Genomic DNA, 22397 nt, shown 5'->3' on the forward strand with positions numbered 1-22397 from the left:
AAAGAAAGGATCCGGGCAGAAGGGAAACCGCCCCGCCTTCAGCGGGCACCCTCACCCCCACCCCCGGCCTTTTCCTACCCGAAATAAAGGGATACGGGGGCTTACCTGTACGAGCTGAAAAGCCAAACCAAGAAGCCGCTGCTCCCGCTGCTGCTAGGGCGTAAAGAGGCGGGCTGGCAGGTACGGACCGTTCACTCTTGCGGGCTTAAAGCACAAACCAGCTTGCGCTTTCCAAGTCAGGCGCAAGCCCGTCTACCTCGGACACACATACACACACGCCCTTCTCTCCGTGGCGCTGAAATAGGGGGCGGCGGCGGCGGCAGAGACGCTCAGAGTACGGCTCCTATTGCCGTTTTCTCCCGGCCTTCTCCATTCCCCGCGAGTAAGCTTTTCCCGTCGGAGGGAAACCGCGAAGAATTCAGGATTCTTATTACCGCCCAACTCCACCGGCAAAGTTCCCCGCGAAAAGCGGAGCGAGCCCCGGGCGCAGCAGTTAACAAACGCCACCTGCCCCGGGGTGGGTCCAGCCGCTTAGTTTCCTTCCCAGCTGGAGAAGCTGAGCGTGCGAGGTGTCAACGCTGCTTGCCCGACCTTCGCTTCCTCGTCTTTCTCCTCGGGTGAGGCTCGGGTTCCCGGTCCACCTTTGCCAACATGGCCCGGGATGGTGCCGGGGAGGACCGGCGAACGCTTTCCTTGCCCAGCCCAGAGGCAGCCGTGGCTCACGCTCACGCTACCTTCAAGGCGAGCAACGCCTCCGCTCAAGCTCCCGGCGTGCCTCCTCCTCCGGCACCTCCGCGATGCCGGCTTGTAGCTGGGCTGTCCAACCGGCGTTTTTGTCTCCCTCCGCCTTTTTGCTCCCGCCAACCTTTCACCTTCCCTGCCTTAGCAGCACCGGCGGAGGAGGCGTTAACTGTGCAAGGACAGCAGTGACCCCTACCGGCCGATTCCGCCAAGCCTGACTTGAACATGACGATTCAGAGAGGGAACGGTACCGTGTGTTTTTAGATGAATAACCACTCCATGAGGGCTTTAGCATGCAAACTATTTCTTATGGAGCCAGACGTCTGTCATCAAGAGTTGTCTTGGCAAAAGGAGAGAGGCATCATTTGCTGGAGACTGCTGCTTGCTTTAGATGGATTTAAACACATCTTTAAAATGTCTATCATAGATGTTCTTACAAGCCCTTTACCTAAATGTTTGGAAGAAGGGATTTGAACTTGCTTCCAATTTATAAAAATTGCCTGAGGCCTTTCCTGTGCACATTCCACTTAAATCACCTTTCAACTGTACAGTACTGTACGCCTGTATTACTGCAGGGAATGGAGCAACCAGATATTACCAGACAGCATAGCATTCAACTGGTAACAAAAATGCTGCAAAATTAACAAAGTAATTATGAATGTGCTTTGTGCTACACAAGGTCATCCCCCTCAATCTTAATATTAGGCTGAGTTCAATTTTACACTGTCATGATGCGGTTTGTTTGTGATTAAGGGCTCTTTCTCCCATCCCGAAATAATAGCATTAATATGCTTGGTGACCATCTTTTTCTTCATTTCTTCATGACATTATCCAACATCCATGACTCATTGGTAGCCTATCTTTTTCTTTTTTTATTAAATTTTTATTTTACTCTATCATATGGTGCAGCAACTCTTGATGGTTTTTAACATTACAAAGTCCTGCAAGAAACTTAAATTAGAGGAATTAAATAGAAAATCTAAAAACAAAGGTGATGGGCAGTTTGGGAATGATCTTTTTTACACGGTGAGCCACCCCCAACATAGCAGCCCTTTGTTAGGGTCAAAGCCAAGCAGCAGAAAAAAGTTGTCAGGCTCTTCCAGAAGGTCAGGAATATGTGGGACAACCTCACTTCCAACAAGAGAATATTCCACACAGTGGGGGCCACAGCAGAAAATGCTCTTCTCATGGACCCTGCCAGTCAAAATTCTTTGGCAGATGGGATCCAAAATAGGCCCTTTCCACTGGGGAAAAAATGGGGCAGGCTAGTGCCATTGGAGTGAGATGGTTCCTCAGCTACCCTAAGCCCATGCTATAGTGGGGAACTTAATATTTTCATCTGTGGCTCCAATTTGCAAAAAAAAAGCATTTTTCCCTTTTTAAATAGAATTTTAGGTATGAATACAATCTGGTAGACTTGACTGTTTATTAACCTTGGCAACTTTTAAGTGCGAACTTCAATTCCAAAAATTCCCCAGCCAGCATGCCAAGGAAATACCGAGAAATACTGCATTACACTAATGATGTAATTCAAGGGTTAACTTAACTCTCTGTGGCTACTTTATGCTGCTGCACACATGTTTCATCCATTCCCATTGCTGGGAGCTGCTTTCTGTGCTCATATTGGCTTGGTCTACTCTACAGGAAAGATTAGGCACCTGCCCCCGTAGAGATATCTGCCTGCTTAATGCCTGACATGCTTTCTATGGGTTCTTTACAAACATGGGTTTAGTACCTTTCGGAAAGAGTGTTAGACTTGTTTTCTAAGCAACCCTTCATTTTTAAACTGCAGAGAAAGTTGATTTAAAGCATAAAAAAGAGCTTCTTTTTCCAACTGTTGCTGCAACCGTAGTTTTGCCGCTTCTACCAACAATGAGCTTCTGTGGAGAAGGTGACACCATCTTGCCCATTCTAATTCAAATTTGGCATTGGTGACTAGGCAGAACTTAACTGTCTGATAATTCACAATCTCTTACTACATTAGTCAACAACAGAGCATGGTTGTTATTGTTACCATCCATTTGACTCCATATCCATTTTCTCCACCTGTAATCTGTCAGGTGGATTGTTTTTGACATGAGTTTAGCACTCTTCAGTAATAGCTGGGCTGAGAGGAACAGATGAGGGGCTGCAATGAGTAGGAACAGTGGGAGCATTCCCCCCCACTCCACCTCATGTACCCCTTTGCCCTTGCAATGTGTTAGTCAGACAATTTGACAGATGGATAAACTTGTTGTTTTAAGGACTCATCTCCGTTCACCCAACCATATCCCAAACTGCGGATAGTAGTTGCTGGTTTTTTATCTACTCGGAAATAGAAGGGAAAATGAAGCCAAGCAAATCCAGTTCTCCTGCTTCTCAGTTTGGTACGTGACAAGTATTTAAGAACACTATTATGGCAAAATAGGAGGGCCACAGTATTTACATTAGCATATTTGCCTGAAAATGTAAGAGACTGGTAGGTAGCAGTATAACACAATGATCTAGAATAGTCCTTAATTCAACAATCAATTATGAAATAAGCTACAAATCAGTTCAATGTACAGACTTGAAATTGTTTTTAAAATATTAACATTTATATTTCAAAACACAATAATTTTACGTAGAATCTCATCCAACTGACTCCTGTAAGAGAGATAAAGGGAGGAAGGGAGGGAGAGAAAGAAGGGGTGGGGGGAGACTGACTGACTCATACTTCTTCCAGGGCATGGTGCAATGTACATTTTTGAAACTACATTCTTAGTCACAAATGAAAGAATTTGGGCCATAGCCAATTCCATTCTTTTTTATATGACATTATTTAAACATACTTTGGTGGTTTTGCAATCAGAATACAAAATATTTCAAAGTATTGCTGAGGGTTTGGTCTTTTACTTATTCCAGGAATCGTTTCATTGGTCTGTGATGAATTCTCCTGGGATCAGTAATGAAAACTGGTAGATAAGTCTTTAAATAAATGGCTTTTTAAGAACCTAAAAAAGCATTTGTTATCATACTTCTTAGGGAAAGGAACTATTCTAAAAGCATGTGAACAAGATATCCCCAAAGACTTGTTTCAATAATCAGTATTAAATCAGTACACTTTTATTTTTAAATTCTTTTCAAAACAGGACTGTCTGTTTCTGAAATGCCCTCCCTAAAATGCTACATTTAATTTACAATAATTTTGACACTATTTTGGCACCTTTCAGCTCATACAGGTAATCCTTGACTTATGACTACAATTGAGCCCAACATTTCTGTTGCTAAGTGACACCTTTGTTAAGTGAATTTTGCCCTATTTTGCAACCTTGCTTGCCACAGTTAAGGGAATTATTGCAGTTAAATTAGTAATATGGTTGCTAAGTGAATCTGTCTTCCCCATTACTTATCAGAAGATCACAAAAGATGATCACTGCAACCATCATAAATATGAATGGTTGCAAAGCATCTGAATTTTGCTCATGTGATCATGGTAATGCTGCAACTGTTGTAAGTGTAAAAAATATGGTCATAAGTTACTCTTTTTTTGTAACTTCAAACAGTCACAAAATAAATTGTTGTAGGTTGAGGACTATGTGTAATTTATTTTGATTATTATTTTAAAATTATAGTGTTGCTCTAAGATATTTTATCCACTACAATAAATGTTAAACATTTAGTTGTTATATTTTTAAAGAAAGACAAGTGGTGGTGAAGCATTAAATTCAACGTTGCAATAATAAATCCAATAATAAGTCAAACCCAATAAAACATATATAACCAACAGAATTGAAACTAAAATATATAGATACCCTTTAATCAACCCATAAATCAATTATATGCGGTACCATTCTGGAAACTCCTGTAAAGAAACATGATATGACAAATTTTTAAAATAAATGTATATTCTTTTCCTCAACTGGAAATCTCATTCTGATTCATTTATCCACTAATAATTATAGTAGAAAAATGGCCTTTTGGTTTTTAAATCTGCACTATAAAAGTACACAGTGAAGTTCCACCAAGCACGAGTGAAATGTTCAAAGGCTTCTAGAAATTTGGCTCACATACAACTAATGAAGTTTATGCTTTGTAGAAGCATGCTATGACCTGTCCACAACAAGCTTGCCTTATGCAGTTGTATTAAAATATTTGCATTTCTGAAGGGGAGTGACTGTGAAGATGGTACCTAACAGGCCACTGAGAGATATAGTTATTGCCTCACCTTACCTCCAGGGAAAGTAGGAAATGGCTAAGGGATTTATAATAAACTTCATTCTCTGAGTTCATAAGTGTGAATTAAGCATTTTTTTCTCTGCTCAACCCTAGTTTTAAAAAGAAAAAGAAGTGACCTTCTTTATTGCTAGGTTAGCAAAGAGAGGTCGCTAAACATTGAAATCTTTCACCTGGACCAATGCACTATCAGAAATAGTTCTGATTTATTGATCAATGCCATAAGTAAATTTTTAGGCAAAATAGTGAAATTTCAAAAGTAAAATTTAGTTAGTTAGTTAGTTTATTAGACTTGTATGCCGCCCTATTCCCAGGGGGACTCAGAAATTTCAGGTTAGGAGTGAAAAGGAAAGCAATTTAGCTCTCAGTGTATCTCACTTTCTTTACCACTCTTACTGTATTTAGCAGAAAGACCAAAGAAATCATACCATGAAAAATCAGTATTTTTCTCCCAAATATCAGGAGAACAATCTGGGATGCTGAGGGCTGCAACCATTTTAAGAGGTAAATGTAATATATATATTTTAAGTGTCTTTCTGTAAACCTATGTGATCCTTTTAGAGGTACTTCAAAAATGCTATCAAAATTATTAATTATTAATGAGAAGTATTCTGTATTCAATCAAGTTAATACAATTTTAATTAAGTTCTATCCAATTATTTGCTGTGAAAATATTATGCACATTTAGTTATGCGATTAATTTTAAAACTATACTGTATATCAGAAAATATAGCAGCTTTATGAATGCCTCCACTGCGTGCGTCATTAATAAAATTTATGTGGGATAGGATTCCAAGTAGTTTTTGATTTTTTGATTATTGATTGATTAGATTTATATCCCAGCTTTATTATACACAGCTCAAAGCAGTTTTTTCCTGGTGCTCTCCCCACAAGAGAACCTATGAAGAGTTTAAGCTGGTCCCAAGTTATAGTCAATTTCTGTGTCTAATGAAGGGCTAGAGGGCCAAAACCTATAGCATCCATGTTTCTGTTTCAACACCTTAACCACTGCACTCAGGTAATGTAGAGGCATCATGAAGCTCCACTCAAGATTAATTACTGGTAGTTATATTATGTTTTTCAGGAACACAGTGGCTCAGTGGCTAAGATGCTGAGCTTGTCTATCAGAAAGGTCGACAGTTCGAATCCTTAGCACCACATAATGGAGTGAGCTCCTGTTACTTGTCCCAGCTTCTGCCAACCTAGCAGTTCAAACACCGAGTAGAAAAAAAAGGAACCACCTTTGGTTGGAAGGTAACAGCATTCTATGCGCCTTTGGCATTTAGTCATGTCGGCCACATGACCACAGAGACGTCTTTGGACAGCGCTGTCTCTTTGGTTTTGAAACAGAGATGAATACTGCCCCCTAGAGTCGGGAATGACTAGCACATATGTGCGAGGGAAACCTTTACCTTTATATTATGTTTAGAACAAGAGTTTTGACATTGGCTATTGACAGCAATTAATTTATAAAATGGTAATTATTTTTTCCATATTGGGAGGGAGAGTGTTAATCTGTAGGTTTAGTCTTACAAACAAACTTCTCCTCTGTACTTAAAATGCATAGTTAGCATTCTAGTGGCTGCAGAAATTAGCCAAGAGGAAATCAGAGTGGATTAATTTCAACTATTTCAAGAGGCTACTCTTTGAAGTCAGTAGGCATCTATTCATTGGTGAGATATTATCTTCAATTATTATTCCCAAAGTGAAGCACTTTACTTATCATTTTCACATATTCATACTAATGCTAAAATGACCTGTCACTTGAATGGATGTTTAAACTATAGCTGGAGGCAAAACATTGCAATGAATACTTTATGATGTCCTTTGTGTTCAGTTTATTAACAGGCTTACCTTTTAGCACATTATTTCCTTGTAAAAACACAGAGCTAAAATATCATTAATTTTTCAGTTTAACCATCCAATTATTAAACTCTTCATGAGATAAATTAATACTGTACTATGTATGTGAATTTTAGACTAAATTCCTATATTTTGTAACTGGAATAACCGAAGTCTAAAAACACAGAGGATTATGAATAGTGACATGTTTTATTTTATCCTTCTGAAAATAGGATATTGACTGATAATTGTGATACAATCAGATTTTTAAATTATTTAGCATCTATAAATTCTATCTTTTTAACAAATTTGCTTTATTTGTTAAGAATTTGGGAATGAATTCTTTCTTTTAAAGTATTAATTGTTGTTAAACTCTCCTGATAAGGAATAATGTGAAATTATAATTCAAAAACAAAATCAGAAATCTTCCATAGTGCAAGGAATTGTATCAATGAATAGACTGTTAATATATGAGAGTACTTGAGTAAAATATATCCATTGGGATTTATTCATAAGTTAATGTATACGGAACAGAATTAAGATTTTAAAAAATCTGCCATTTAAACACAAAACTTAACATATACAATAGAGTTGGTCAAATGTCCATAATAGGATGGATAATTTGAATTACCAGTTGAACCGCTGGTCACTTCAGCGCCATTATGAATGCTAAGAATATATAAAGTAAAGATGTTAGAACATTCTGCCTTTTTTTCTTCCAAGTACAGGGTCTACTTTTTCCCGATCAACGATGTATTGATTCATTGGCTGCAACAGGAATTGATTGACCAGCTTACTACCCAAGCCTGTTGTTGTGGGCTGAGAGAAAGTGCCCAGCCAATTTTCATACCTAAGGGGGAATTAGAACGCAGATCCCCTGGTTTCTACCTGATGCCTTAACCACTAGACCAAATTGGCTCTCAAAGCATGTTTTTATGTATTTGAAGTTATTTTGTATTCTTAAAATATAAGAGGTTCTTTTTGTTGTTGTTAAATATCTCCACTGTTTCCCTGAAGGAGCACCAGTGTAAGTTGAGGATTCTTTCTGAATTCACAGCTGCTTAGATGGGAGCCTGACAGCATGGTTTTTCTGTAGTAACCCTATCATTCATTCTAAAATAGTCCACCCACCAATGTCTGGATGACTCCCATTCTTTCAGAATTCAGGAAGGTGATAAAAACTGTTTCTTTGCTGAACTAATTGGCTGAGGACCTTGTTTTACTGCACTGTTTTTACCTATTTTAGTTATACTTGTTTTTTCAATAGATAGTTTTGAGATATTTATAATATTTATGTGAGCTACCCAGAGTTTGTAAAATAAAGCAATATAAAAAGTAAATAAATATAATACACAGTGTGTGTAGTTAAGCTTGCATTGTCATATCGCTCACAAGTCCCTTAAAACTTTACAATCCATTCTTGCTTAGTCCTTGTGGTTATTGTGCAAATTGTCTACCACTATAACTGTTTTGCCAACCTAATACTAATTTAAATGTATTTGCAGTCATGCAGAATTTGAAGAATTCTTTAAACCCATAACTGATTAGTTTTTCACTGCCAATGAAATAAGCAAGAATCTGTCTGTATTCTACTGTATATTGTAGTTCCCTTGGTATATCAAAATACCAATCTCACACTGGCCCAACACCAATATTTTCTTAACTGATTTTGTGGAAAATAGAGTTGCAAGATAATGACTGATACTATCAAATTCTTGTATTTGTTCTGGGATGGGGGAAAACCTTATTTCTCCACCAAAGCACTATTGCCTAATGTTTAATTTCCACTTAAATGGTATTTGTATTAAGCTGATAGTAACACATGATTAGTTTATGTGGGAGAATGATGGAAAGATTAATTAGCTGTGTGTTTTGCCAAGGCTGCATGAGATCCTTTTGCAAAAAACAACAAACTGGTATCATAAGTAACTTTTAGCTGTAATGTATTTAGGAATTTCCATTATATTTTCTTTTTTTAAAATAGTCCTACTATGAAATATTTTTAGAATATAATTTTAAAACCTCTTTTCTTTTAAAGATAGCTGACACTATCATACGTATGAATCAAAACAGAAAGAAATATTAGTCTTCAGTGTTCTTGGAGAGAAAAATCTAAGGCAAATTTCTACAGCTTGGGAGCAGTGGTATATAGCCAAGACACCATCCAAAGGATGGAACAAAGACAAACAGCCCCATGTGAACTGATGTGGCCCAGCTGCAGATACTGCTGTACCTCAATCGTTTTCCCCCCAAATCTATACATGATTTACAGTTGTGGATTGCAGATAGAACTCACTTAATGAAGGTAATTGGGACTGAATTGTATGTCATTAAGTGATGCAGTAATAAAACTGGACATCAGATTACCGCACTGCTTAGTGACAGCAATCCCAGCAGTACCTGTATCGAAAAGAGTGTACTATAATTTGAAACTTCTTGCAGGCTTCCGACAAACCCCAGATGGCACCCAAGCAGGCTGGAAGGTGGGTGAAGTCTCTGGAGTTGGGGGGTTCAGCTGCTACTGCAAGTGCATGCAGGCTCAGGAGGGGTTGCTGTTGTGTAATGCATTTGGATTGGGAGAATTGTTGCTGTGTCACACACGTGTGTGGAGGCTGCGTTGCCATGCAAATGCATTCAGACTATGGAGGTGGTCCTGTGGGACAAGTTCATTACAGAGCACGAGATCCCTGGTAGGGAGTTCCTCAGGAGAAAACATTGCAGGAGCAACTTGCAACCTTCCTTTCTGGCTTCTCCATTTGCTTGTGGGAAGCTGGAAGGGAAGGTAACAGAAGGCAATCATATGACTGTGGGGTGTGGCAACTGTCATGTGAGCTAGTTGCCAAGCACCCAGATCACAATCAGGTGACCACGAGAGTGTGCAACAGCTAGAACATCGAGGACCTGTTATAAGCACAACAGTTCATTGATTGACCATTCAAAGTTACAGCACCACTGAGAAAAGTGACTTATGACCATTTTTCATACTTATAACTGTTGCAGCATCCTTGTGGTCACAAAATTCAGCTGCTTGGCAACTGGCTCTTATTTATGACGGCTGCAGTGTCCTGGGGTCATGTGATCACTTTTTGGGATCTTCTGACAAGCAAAGTCAATGGAGAACCCAGATTCACTTAACAACCATGTTACTAACTTAACAAATGCAAGGATTCATTTAACAACTGTGGCAAGAAAAGTTGTAAAAGAGGGAAAAACTCACTTAGCAAATGTTTCACTTAGCAACAGAAATGTTGGGCTCAATTGAGATCATAACTTGAGGACTACCTGTACCATTTATTCAATGTTGTTACACCTTTGAACAGCCACTAAATGAGTGGTTACTGAGGATTACCTGTAACTTTTTTAGTACTGGGAATACTTGATATGGTATTTGAAAATCAGTAATATTCCAATTCTCTTTGTGATCATGTTTTTGCAGAATTGTTTTCCTTGTCCACTATCTTTTTAACTTCCAGATGTGAGTCTATAATATCTGAAATGTTCTAATTAATTTTGTAGGCTGTACAGCTACATACCGTAGTTAGAAAAGTTCATTTAGAATGGCTTCCTATAAGTTTTCTTGGATTTCACCTCCTCCAGAATATCCTAAAAGTAGATCTGCTGCCAGTCTCTAAAATAAAATGCTTTTCGTTTCTTCTACAATCATTTTGAAACAGACCTTTGAAAGCAAACATTAACTCTTCGCCTTGAGTACTGCCTACATACAGATTGTGTGGTAATTGCACTGCCAAAGAACCTTGTACATCTGCAAATAAATTATTTCTTTTCTCACAGCAGTGATTATGCTGTACATCCGAGGGAATATAATCAATGTTTATTATGGCTCAGACTAATCTTTTCTCCACAGCTGCTTTGAGGCAACTAAACATTTAGCTGGATATGGTAGAGTACAAAATACCACATTTTGTGTTTTCTGTGGAACTGTATCAAAATGTACACAAACTGGTACATTTTTTACCTTCTGGAAAATAATTCAAAAATAATACCATATTGTTGCCAATTGCAAATTTAAAACAGGTAATATATTTGAATTGATAATTTCTGGAATATTAAGAAAGAGGGTGTTTTGATGCTGCCTTGAGCATGTTAAATGAGTTATGTGGTTGTAATGTTAGCTAAATTTTGTTATAATATTTTTGTTGGTTTTGTTACGCTTACATATAGTGAGAAAAAAATCATCATATGAGGAAAAAAACCACATTTTGTGTTTTCTGTGGAACTGTATCAAAATGTACACAAACTGGTATATTTTTTGCCTTTCGGAAAATCATTCAAAAAGAATATTATATTGTTGCCAATTGCAAATTTAAAACAGGTAATACATTTGAATTGATAATTTCTGGAATATTAAGAAAGAGGATCTTTTGATGCTGCCTTTAGCATGTAACAGATTAGATGAGTTATGTGGTTGTAATGTTAGCTACAGATAATGAGAAAAAAATCATCATATGAGGAGAAAAATCTAAACTAATTCCTTAGAAATTCATGTTATAGATAAGCAATAATGGATAAGGCAACCCATAAGTTCTTGACTTATGACCATAATTGAACCTCAAATTTCTGTTGTTAAGTGAGAGATTTTTAAGTGAGTTTTGCTCCATTTTACAACCTTTCTTGCCACAGTTGTTATGTGAATCACTGCAGTTGATAAATAAGTAACCCTGTTAAGTGAATCTGGCTTCCCCATTGACTTTTTTTGTCAGAAAATTGCAAAAGGTGATCACACAACCTTGGGACACAGCAACAGTCACAAATATGAACCAGTTGCCAAGCAATCTGAATTTGAATGACATGATCATGGGAATGCTACAAATATTATAGCTCTGAAAAACAGTCATAGGTCACATTTTTCAGTGCTGTTGTAACTTTGAACCAAACGAACTGTTGTAAGTTGAGGACTACCTATAACACCAGTATAATTTTTTAAAAATCGCTCCAAAATATTTGATTCACTAACTATCATAGATAATGTCACAAAACTTGTCTTCCTCACTTTGGTGAAGTTTGGTATATATACAAAGTACAAATGGCACTCCTATTAGTAGAAGCTGCCCTTTAATATCTGCTTCAGACATGTGCTTCTTGACTATTAAATTATCACAGTAAATCATTAATATTTTCCAGCATGTGAAATGTATATGCATACATGCCAAACATCCAGATGGGCAAAAGCTAGTCAGACAATTGATGCTTCTAGCTACTGTAGTCTTTGTTATCTAGCTGACAAAAGAGGCATTATTTTCAAAGCTGCTGATTGCCCTCAACTATATGAAAGAGGTTGATGATGAGCTGTCAGTGCAGTATTGCATGCCAAAAGCAAATGAAAAGAAGCTACTCTTTCCACTTCTGTTAAAGAAAAATTACCAAGATTAAGAGATGTTTCTTCTAAATCAAGATCTTTGATTATTTATTTGACATATTTATGGCACATATTTTAATGTTGGGAAAAGTTCTAAATTATTTTTAAAATCCAATACAGCATTATTAACCTTTAATATCTTTTTAAAAGTTAAACCAAAATAATAATGATAAAAGTATCAATAAAATGGTAATTATACATCAGAGTGGTGATAGAGTAAGATTTATTGCTCATTAAAAGTTTGGTTCAGTTGATTAATTTTCACTTCTTTGAAGGTGGACATTTTACAACTAGGCACCACTATGGATAATACAGACCATTTCACATTCCCTAGTTATTTTACCCCTGAGGACAGAAATAGTCAGGAAAGATTATATATCTTTATAAAGCAGCCTTTTATACTGCCGTATCAAAAGAGATATGCCACTGCTGGGTATCAGAATGGCTCTTACATCCTGTGAATGTTCAGTATGGGTGTCAGGAAAAACAAAACCTGAAATAGATACACACACAAGCTTCCTTCAGACAGTTGCCTGAATATATAGAGAATTAAAAATGCGGTAAGGCTGTGTCCATGTTTGCAGCCCAATTTCATGTACCAGAGATTCAAGGAACAGAATGAAAAAATCATAGAACAGAAGCTCTAATAGAAGAGTAGAGCTAGAATGGAGAAACATTTTACCTGTCCAAGCACCTCACAATGGAAGAAAAATAGAAGTAAATAATATATTTTCAGTAATATATAGAAAGAAGGCAAATATACACAAAAATGTTCTCAGGGTTACTGATGTGAATTTATTGTTATCTTCTGGAAGGAAGCTTTCTGGTATCCAAAGCAGAACAACTACATTCTGAAATAGTTTTGTACTATATAGTACAGTGATGGGGAACCTTTTTTGTCCCTGCGTGCTGAAATCACACACGCATGCCCACACCCATAATGCAATGTGCCCTGCCCCCTTGATCATGCACACGTTTCTCTGTTCAACCCCGCCCCATGCATGCACATGAACACCCCCCCGCTCCCCCATGCATGCACACCACCCCCCTTGGGCCCCCTTTGGGCCTAGCAGGCCTCCCTGAAGCCTCCTGGGACCAAAAATAAGGCACGGGGGGCACCACCATCCCACACTCTCCCCACCCCCTGCGCATGTGCATGCTCCCCATTCATGCGTGTGCATCTCCCGCATGCACTGGCTGGCAGGAGGTGCAGGTGAGCTGGGTGACAGCTATGCGTGCCATTTGCCACAGGTTCGCCATCACAATATAGTATCAAACTTGTGTATGTGTATGCAAACTTTCCTTTTTTAATGTGTGCCAGTGGTTCACAGAAAAAAAATGACAATAAAGTTTATCTTACCTTATCTTTTCCTTCACATTGATACAGGTAGTCTCAATAATCACTCATTCAGCGTTCAACAACTATGCAAAGTTATGACATTGCTGAATGAGGTTTATGATTGGTCCTCAATTGTTGCAGCCTGCAGTCACATAATCACATTTTGACTGCTTGGAGACCGGGTCCCAATTACAACAGTTGCAGCATCCCATGGTCATGTGATCACCATTTGCAACCTTCCCTGTTGACTTCCAACAAGCAAAGTCAATTAGGAAACTGGCAGGAGGGCATACATGGTGAATATCATGAAGATGTGCTCAGTGGCGAAAAGGTTCGCTATTACTACCCTAAGAGATTGGGGAGAGCGAACTGCCACGAAGAAAGCCAGTTTGAGGTAGTAATTAAGCCATCAGGCTAGAAACTAGGTGTTCTAGACTAGCGGTCTCCAACCTTGGCAACTTTAAGTCAGATGGACTTCAACTCCCAGAATTCTCGCAGTTGAAGTCCGCCAGGCTTAAAGTTGTCAAGGTTGGACACCCCTGGTCTAGGCCCACCTTAGGCTCAAAGCCACTTGGGTTACTGCTTCTCTCTCAGCTCTAGGAAGGAGGCAATAGCAAACTTCTTCTGAAAAACCTTGTGAAGAAACCTTCAGGGAGTCGTCAGGAATCAAAGACTGGCTGGAAGACTGTATGTAAACATACATACCCCCAGTCTCCAAGCCAAGGCGGGACAAACCTTTCCCTCCCCCACCTTCACTCAACTATCTCAAGATTGACAGAGACCTAGACCTGGAATCCGCAGTTTTATCTTTAGCCCTCCTGCAGTGGCTGGTCACGTGCAGACAGCCAAAGAGACAAGTTCAGACTTGCCTTGTTGCGAAAAGGAAGCACGTCAGCATTTCCCTCCTCCAAAGGAAAAAGAGGGGCATTTAAACCCCTAAGCGAGCTCGGCAGCAGCGCTGAAAAAAGGATCCTGGAGGGAAGGCTGAAAGAAATGAGATTTTATCATCTATCCTGAACTTTAGAACATAAACTAGGATATTCCAAAAAAAGCAAGACAAGGTAATATTGAACCAGAAAGAGATTTATAAAAGAGATTGATGTTTAGGTAAATGTAGGTAGCCAAATTCATCTGTAACCAAATTCAGGTTTTTTAAATTTTATTGCAATGTGTGTCGCTAATTATACACGCTAACGTCTCTAAAATTTTAATGTTTGTTATTATTGTCTGCGGTGACATATTCTCTGCATATATATATATGGAGTGATTTGTATAGTCCTTCTCCTTTTGTGCATTTGGGCCTCATTACCCCAGAGAGCTTCCAAAAAAAAACAACAAGCTACTAATCATGATTGCTCTGAAGTTTTCTACTACATACCATTCTAAGAGAGATTGTTTTAGAATACTGCCTGCTATTTTAGCAGTATTATGGAATATTTGTTGTGTCATTCACTTGTTTGTAATACAGTTTTATAATATAATTGTGTAAATTATACACATTCATGCCACAGTTACAGAATGGAATATAGATTTTAGTTTATTTTTATCAGTTTGGTGATTTGGTATTGGCTGGAGGATATACTCTTTTATAGTGAGTGTTAGTAGCAAAAGTAGTAATATACAAAGTGGTTGTGCTGAAGCAGGAAAGCAGGGCAGAGTGTGTACAAGGATTTCTGGGAGAGGAAATGAGAGAGTCATCACCTTTTACCTTCAGCCCCCAATCTTGGTTATTAGGTGACCTTCTCTAAAATCATTGGAAGACCCTTGAAGGTAAGCATCAGAGAGTGCCTTCTGGCCAATTGCTGTGTCACCCATTATTTGAAATTCTTTCTACTTGGATGTTTAGGAAATATCAGCGAAGTCTTTCAAATGTTAAGTCCTTTCTGCCAGCCCCACCATTCTGTGGGCTATATATTTATTCAGTTTGATCCATTATTATCTCTCTTTTTCATGTTTATCATTTTTAATAGTTGATATTTTAATGCTATTTCTAAATTTTAGTTGTTTTGTACACTGAGATGTGCTTAAAGTAGAAAATGATAATACATGTTACAAGGGATACTTCTAACACCATTTTACATCTTCTGACTAACATTCTACTTCTTAGAGTAGAAGTTAGCAAACTCTGGCTTATGGGCCAAATTTGCCCCCTCACCTGTTTTTGCTAAGAATGGTATCGATTACTGGGATGGAAGGTGGAGGTGAAGGCCAGAGGTGGGGTTTACCCTGAATTGTGGCAGTATCCTATCAGCAGCCTGCTTACTTGTGATCCAACACTATGCAGTGTCTACCACATGACTTGCTATGTAGATGTTCCAGTCATGCCCATGGAAGAGAGGCAGCATCTGGCTGCCCCTCTTTAAAAAAATACTTTACCAACACTTGACTTGGACAATATTAGAAGATGCAAAATTATGAAATTTGTCACATGGTATGCTTTTCTTATCAGCACTTAAAAGTTTCATTTTACTGAATAACTACAGAACTTGGCCATCCTCTCAAATGTATTTCCTTATCTAAACAAAAAACCAGAATGACCATGGATGGACAAAAAAGCATATTCATATGTATAAAACAGCATGTATGATCCATTATACACACACATTGCAATACATTTCAATACAGTATGAATCTTAGTGGAAGAGAACCAGATTTCTTTTTGCAAAGCAATACTTTAGCTTGTATTTACTATATGCTTCCTTTGGCAATGTGTTTCCATTGCTTTGACATAAATACATGACCATCTAACTAATGAATACAATGTCACAATAGATAAACATACTTTTTCTTCCCATCCCCTTTATTGTGGTATTTTGAACAGTCATTTTTAAAATGTGGGAGTGTTCATATATCAAAACCAGCATTTCTTTACTTGTTCTAGTTTTAAGAAGGTGATATACTGGCTATTGTGGAGAGATGTAATTTTCCTCTACCTTAAAGCATTTTAAAAAGGGTTAATTTATCTTCTGTGCTTTGAACAGCTAATAAAAAAAAGTCTATACTGCAGGTATGGACTTAGTTCCCATCAGCAATTGCATCCCATTGCTTGGAATTCAGAGGTGCACATGTACAATAGACAGACAAACAGCTAGACAAGCGTATTAGCAGGATTTTAAAGATTATGTGCATAAACTTTGATTTATATCCCCAAGGTCAAATGAATGCAAAGATTGAAAAAAGAAACCTAGAGAGAGAGAAAGGAACAGACACATACATTATAAGAATGTATATACAAGTGGCAAACCAAGGCAGTCTGTCAACTATGGTTAAAAGAATTGATAACTGGCTTTTCTGTGGTCTCTCTAGTTTGGATTATTTGCATTTCCTGTAAAACACTGAACAGCTCAGAACTGTTCCAAAAAAATAAAAAAAAAGGAGGGAGACTTCATGTAAGCTAAATATTGCAGTATAAAAAGAGATTTTAACTGGGGTTAATAATTGATAGCCGATAACCATTAGTTTACTCATTGTTAGCAGATTTGTAACATTCATGCAATTATTTTGATTTACGCAGATTACTAACTGACATTTCCTATGCGATTACTTAGGTACAAAAATGACATTCCAGGATAATTTGGAGGTATTTTCTAAATGCTTCAGTTTTTTGTTTGTTTGTTTGTTCTGAACCCAATATATTTTTACCTTCTCTTTGTGATGGAGAAGGATTTGAACACCTTTAAAATCTCTGCTAAATGCAAAGGTGAAATGTTCAATTGTAGCTAAACCACTGTTTTTGAAAGCTATTAATAAAACAGAGAAAAGTATTTTGGCCAAAATCCAAGGAGCCCCTCCTTGGTGAACTTCAAGTGTTTCCTCAGATACAAAGCTCTGTGCAAACTTTATTTCCTGTGGACTGGCATAGGAAGGGAGTTTGCATCATTAGGAACTTTATACATAAAAAAGTAATGTCTCAGAAAATCTTGTGTGGAGAGTAGGGTTCACAAAAGGAAGCAACCCATCTGCCTAAGCTGGGAAATATATGAAATAAATCAAGCCAAAATGACAATTCTGTTTTTCCAAACCAATTGCATTCATTCAATGTCAGCTTAACAAAAGTTTCTTCATTAGTAATCCTTAGCAGAACCCAGTCCTTGGGTTCATTATGTACTATCATTTTCTCTTTGGGCCATTGTCCTGACTCTCCTCATTCTTCTTTGAATTTTGTGACAGGCTGGTGTTTTGTAGTACAGAATAAGGACTTTAAAATAATAGCCTAGAGAAGAAAAGACATAGTCAGCACATAGGAGCTGAGTGTGAGTGTGTAAATTAGGGTTGCAAAGCCATTCTTGTCATTCTGTAAATTCTCACTGTAGAAAGACTCTTAACCAATTTCATTTTATTTAAGTACAATGACAATAAAGAATACACTGTACTTATAAATTAAAATCTAGATTATTGAAGAAGAACTTGATAATACTAAGGAAATGTGATCTTTTTTTGGAAACGTGTAGATTAGCAAAAATGTGTAGATAAAAATCACCAACAGTCTTTTTGTGGTTTTCTTTTGTTTTTCAGAGGAAAGCTATGTTAGTTATATTCATACTTTTTTCTTACAAGTTTTGTGTTTTTTTGTTAACACTATGGGAATCACATAAACACTTAGTCTTGTTTTTTCTGATTTTCCTGGCTAATTTAGGTAATCAGATGGCTAACTGAACTGGAAAAAGTCTATAAAAAGTCTTTAAAAGCCCCCACCCCCAAGATTTGGCCATATGTCTTTCTGCTTCAGAGAAGAAAGTAAAATATTGTGGGATACTTGGAGTCAGGAGGGGAGGGAGGCAATCCCATTAGCCTATCTTTTGCCTTGCAACTGGGCACATCATCATGGCAGTCTGTTTTTAACTTCTGTATAAGGAGTTAACTCCACCCATATCTTCCCTCTTTTACATATAGTATTTAGCACTTAGTCTGGTTTGTAGAACCTACTTGTCCTAGAGTGAGTTTTGGCCACTGACCATTTCTTGAGGGTAAAAATATGCAGTGTAATCCTTTGCCCACATCAGACCCTTGGGGAAAACAATTTTGCCTATTTTTCTGGTATACAGGAAGTTCTCGACTTACAACCACAATTGGGAACAGAATTTTCATTGCTAAGCAAAGTAATTAAGTGAGTTGCACCCAATTTTACAAACTTTTTCCAATCACAGAGTCATTAAGCAAATCTGGCTTCCTCATTGATTTTGCTTGTGAGAAGCTGACTGGGAAGGTCACAAATGGTGACCACATGACTCCAGGATGCTGCAATGGTTGTTAAGTGTGAGGACCAGTTGTAAGTCACTTCTTTCAGTGCTGTTGTAACTTTGAACGGTCACTTAATAAATGTTTGTGAGTTAAGTACAGGTAGTCCTCAACTTACAGCAGTTCATTTAGTGACCGCTCAAAGTTGCAACAGCACTGAAAGAAGTGACTTTTGACCATTTTCCACAGTTATGACCTTTGCAGCATCCATCATGATCAAAATTCAGATGCTTGGCAATTGGTTCATTTTTATGAACGTTGCTATATCCCAAGGTCATGTGATCAATGTTTGCGCCTTTCTGACGGGCAAAGTCAATGAGGAAACTAGATGCATTTAAGAACTAGGTTACTAATTTATCAGCTGCGGTGATTCACTTAACAACTGTGGCAAGAAAGTTTGCAAAATGGGGCAAATTTCACTTCACAAATGTCTTACTTAATAACAGAAATTTTGGGCTCCATTGGGGTCATAAATCAAGGACTACCTGTACTACCTATATGTCAGTAATAGTGGGGGGGGGGTTTACTTCTACCAACACAACTAATTCTCTTTACTTCATTTTATTTAATTATAGAAAAACCGTCAACTCCGTTGGCTACTGTGTGTGCTGTGGAAGACACATTCCCTGTCTCCTGATTACTAGTCACTATCCTTCATGGCATTTTTTTCCTCATTTTTGGACAAAGTTCATCAGTGAAACTGCAAACAGCTGGCAGGTTTTGTGTGTGTGTATTTTTTTTTTACAGGTTCACTGAGGGAACAAACATTTTTAAACTTTGATATTTTCTTCTTTTTTATTTTCAGCCAGTCCAAGAGGGGTAAACAAGACAACAAATCAACCGATCAAAGCCACAGTAAATGGGATCCAGACAGGAAATCAGGCCACTATGGTCAAAGCAGCAAACTGGAAATGTTAAGATGGCTTCATTTCCAGCTGGTGTATGCATGGGAGTGCATCTGTTTAAGGCTGCTGGGTAAAAAAGCCCCCCTCCCTTTTTCCCCCCAGGCCAGGTACCAACCAAAAATACCAGGCAGCATCTTCCTGATACAGCAGCTTTCTCCTTCATGCTTAGACTGTCGTATTTTAGCTGTCGTTTTACTTTTCTCTGTAGGCAAAAACCAAATAATATGATTTCTAGCTTTGTAAAATTAAATTATAAAAACTTGCTGGATCTAACTGATGACATACTTTAAAAACAGCATTGGCATGCTCTGCTAAGTGTCAATCATTATAGCTACTGTGTTTGTTTTTACAAGCATGTAAAAGCCAGAGATGAAGCTATCATACTTAACTACACCGACATATTAATGAATCAACCTAAAAATAGTTGCTCACTGAGTCTACATTTTTGATTCTTTATTTTCATTAAAATCTTATGATTAAATCTCTTCCCGGGCTAGAACACATCCTGATCCTCTCTCCCTTCTATTTTTTTTTTTTTTTTTTACAATCATTTCCCTCTTTGACATTTTGCTAAGAGTTAAGAAATTTAACCCTATGGTAAAATTAACCATTATAGCAACTCCCCATAGTTGTGCTTCAACATGCTCTCAAAATTCCAGATGGGTCCATTGGTTCAAATAGTTTACCTATCATGGCTTGAGATTTATTCATTTGTGGGTGTAATTTATTTTTTAAAGCCCTATTATTTCTACTACCACTGTACTTTATACTGCCTCTTTTTTCCCCTTTTTCCTTTCTTGTTTTTAATACCCCCCCTTTTTTTCCTGGTTTAGGGAAGGAGTAATTTTTCTGAAGATGTTACTCTTATTGCAAGAGTCACTACAAATAAAACTAAGCAGTGCAAAATGCTTTACATTGCCACTCGTGTTTTTGTAGTTGCATCGATGCTTAAAAATATTCTCATTAATTTGTGTGTGTGTGTGTATATATATATATATATATATATATATATATATATATATATATATATATATATATATATATATATATATATATATATATTTGTTATATTTATGCTGATAAATAAATAAAGGGAGACTAGTATAGATCTATTTGAAGCTATTTAGCTCTCATCAGCTAGCCACACCCTTACTGGGAATCGAACCTGTGCTCTATTGCCTCTATTGGGAAGTGTGACCTTCCTCCCATATTTGGGCATACCAGGGGTTGTGACTTTAAATATATATATATATGACTGATAGTACGTTTCCCATTATCTCTCCCAAAATTCTAAGAAGCAGTTCTGTGGATTTGTAATGCTCAGAACAAGGAGCAAAAATCACTGTTCTGTACTGTTCATTCTGCACACAAGATGTCACTCTTGCCTCAAATTACAAAATGAAGAATTGGTCAGATTTTATTATGACCAGATTATTAATTAAAATTGATATTGATATTACTAGAAGTTAACAGAGAAATATGCATGAGGCTCACAGACTGTATAAAGAGTTTGATCTTCTGACTGTTATTACGAACAATCGTATTCCAAACACTGAGTAACAAAAAGAGAAAAAAATATAAACTGTCATCAACATCCCTTTATTATTGTGTTTACTTTCAGTTATTTTGCTATGCTGTTTACCATTTGTTTCCTTTGATAGTATCATGGTCTCATTTCTACATCAATCTGTTGTCTGTTGTAATTATGCCATCAAACAGAACAAAGTCTTTTTTATATCTCCGGAAAACACACAGAAAAAGTTACTATTCCATTCAGTAACCCAAGAACAAATGAGAATAGATAACATTTTGGTATATTTTTGTTTAAATAAAGGTTTGCTTCTTTCATAAAAGAAAGTCTATTGATACATAAACACATGTCTTTTCATGTATTATATATTCGTATGTAAATATGGCAAAGGAATGACTATTAATTTAAGGTAAGATAGAATTGATCATTTATTATGAAGGGCTGAGATAATTAGTGAAGAGCACAAAGATATAATGGTTCTGAATGTGGGAGAGACCATTATTTGTGGTATTAGGCTTTGGGAAAGAATGAGCATGGAAGAACGGGGAAAGTGAAAGAAATTAGAATGAAAGAACTGCATTCAGTTTTGGTCACCACGATGTAGAAAAGATGTGGAGACTCTAGAAAAAGTGCAGAGAAGAGGAACAAAGATGATTAGGGGACTGGAGACTAAAACATGAAGAATGGTTGCAGGAACTGGGTATGTCTAGTTTAATAGAAAGAAGGACTAGGAGTCATGATAGCAGTGTTCCAATATCTCAGGGGATGCCACAAAGAAGAGGGAGTCAAACTATTTTCTAAGGCACCTGAGAGTAGAACAAGAAGCAATGGGTGGAAACTAATCAAGGAGAGAAGCAACTTAGAACTAAGGAGAAATTTCCTGACCGTTAGAACAATCAGTGGAACCGCTTGCCTCCAGAAGTTGTGAATGCCCCAACACTGAAAGTCTTTAAGATGTTGGATAGCCATTTATCTGAAATGGCATAGGGTTTCCTGCCTAGGCAGGGGGTTGGACTAGAAAACCTCCAAGGTCCCTTCCAACTCTGCTATGGTATTGCATTGTAACTGCAGGCAAAGGGTGCATATATTCTGTATGCAAAGTATTGAAGTTAAAATTAATCTCTTAATAGAATGAATGAAAAATGAGCAAAATGAAAAAGAATGCAGAAGTTGCTTGGAACATAATTGGAAATAATTATATTAGCACCACTGAAATGCAGAAAATTGTGC

General features: G+C 37.5%; 1 protein-coding gene and 1 long non-coding RNA gene across 3 annotated transcripts in view; one reads left to right on the forward strand and one right to left on the reverse strand.

The window, feature by feature from the left end:
- EPB41L4A (erythrocyte membrane protein band 4.1 like 4A) overlaps positions 1–648 on the reverse strand; it is a 90111-nt gene extending 89463 nt beyond the window's left edge. Inside the window, exon 1 of one of the 2 annotated variants that reach the window (XM_087715804.1) lies at positions 106–648. The gene's annotated coding sequence lies outside the window, so the exon portion shown is untranslated. The remainder of the gene's footprint in view (positions 1–105) is intronic. The other variant, XM_087715805.1, reaches the window with a different exon arrangement.
- LOC106540004 (uncharacterized) lies at positions 103–20555 on the forward strand. The gene is made up of 4 exons (XR_015696688.1): positions 103–180; positions 5341–5439; positions 6020–6189; positions 19307–20555. It is a non-coding gene; the product is annotated as an uncharacterized LOC106540004 (long non-coding RNA).
- The last annotated feature ends 1842 nt before the right edge of the window (positions 20556–22397 follow it).

The sequence above is a fragment of the Thamnophis sirtalis genome, unplaced genomic scaffold (genome assembly GCF_051295495.1).
Source record: "Thamnophis sirtalis isolate CommonGarterSnake01/CBP01778 unplaced genomic scaffold, rThaSir2_p1.2 scaffold_5, whole genome shotgun sequence".
In the NCBI taxonomy this organism is placed as follows: Eukaryota; Metazoa; Chordata; class Lepidosauria; order Squamata; family Natricidae; genus Thamnophis; species Thamnophis sirtalis.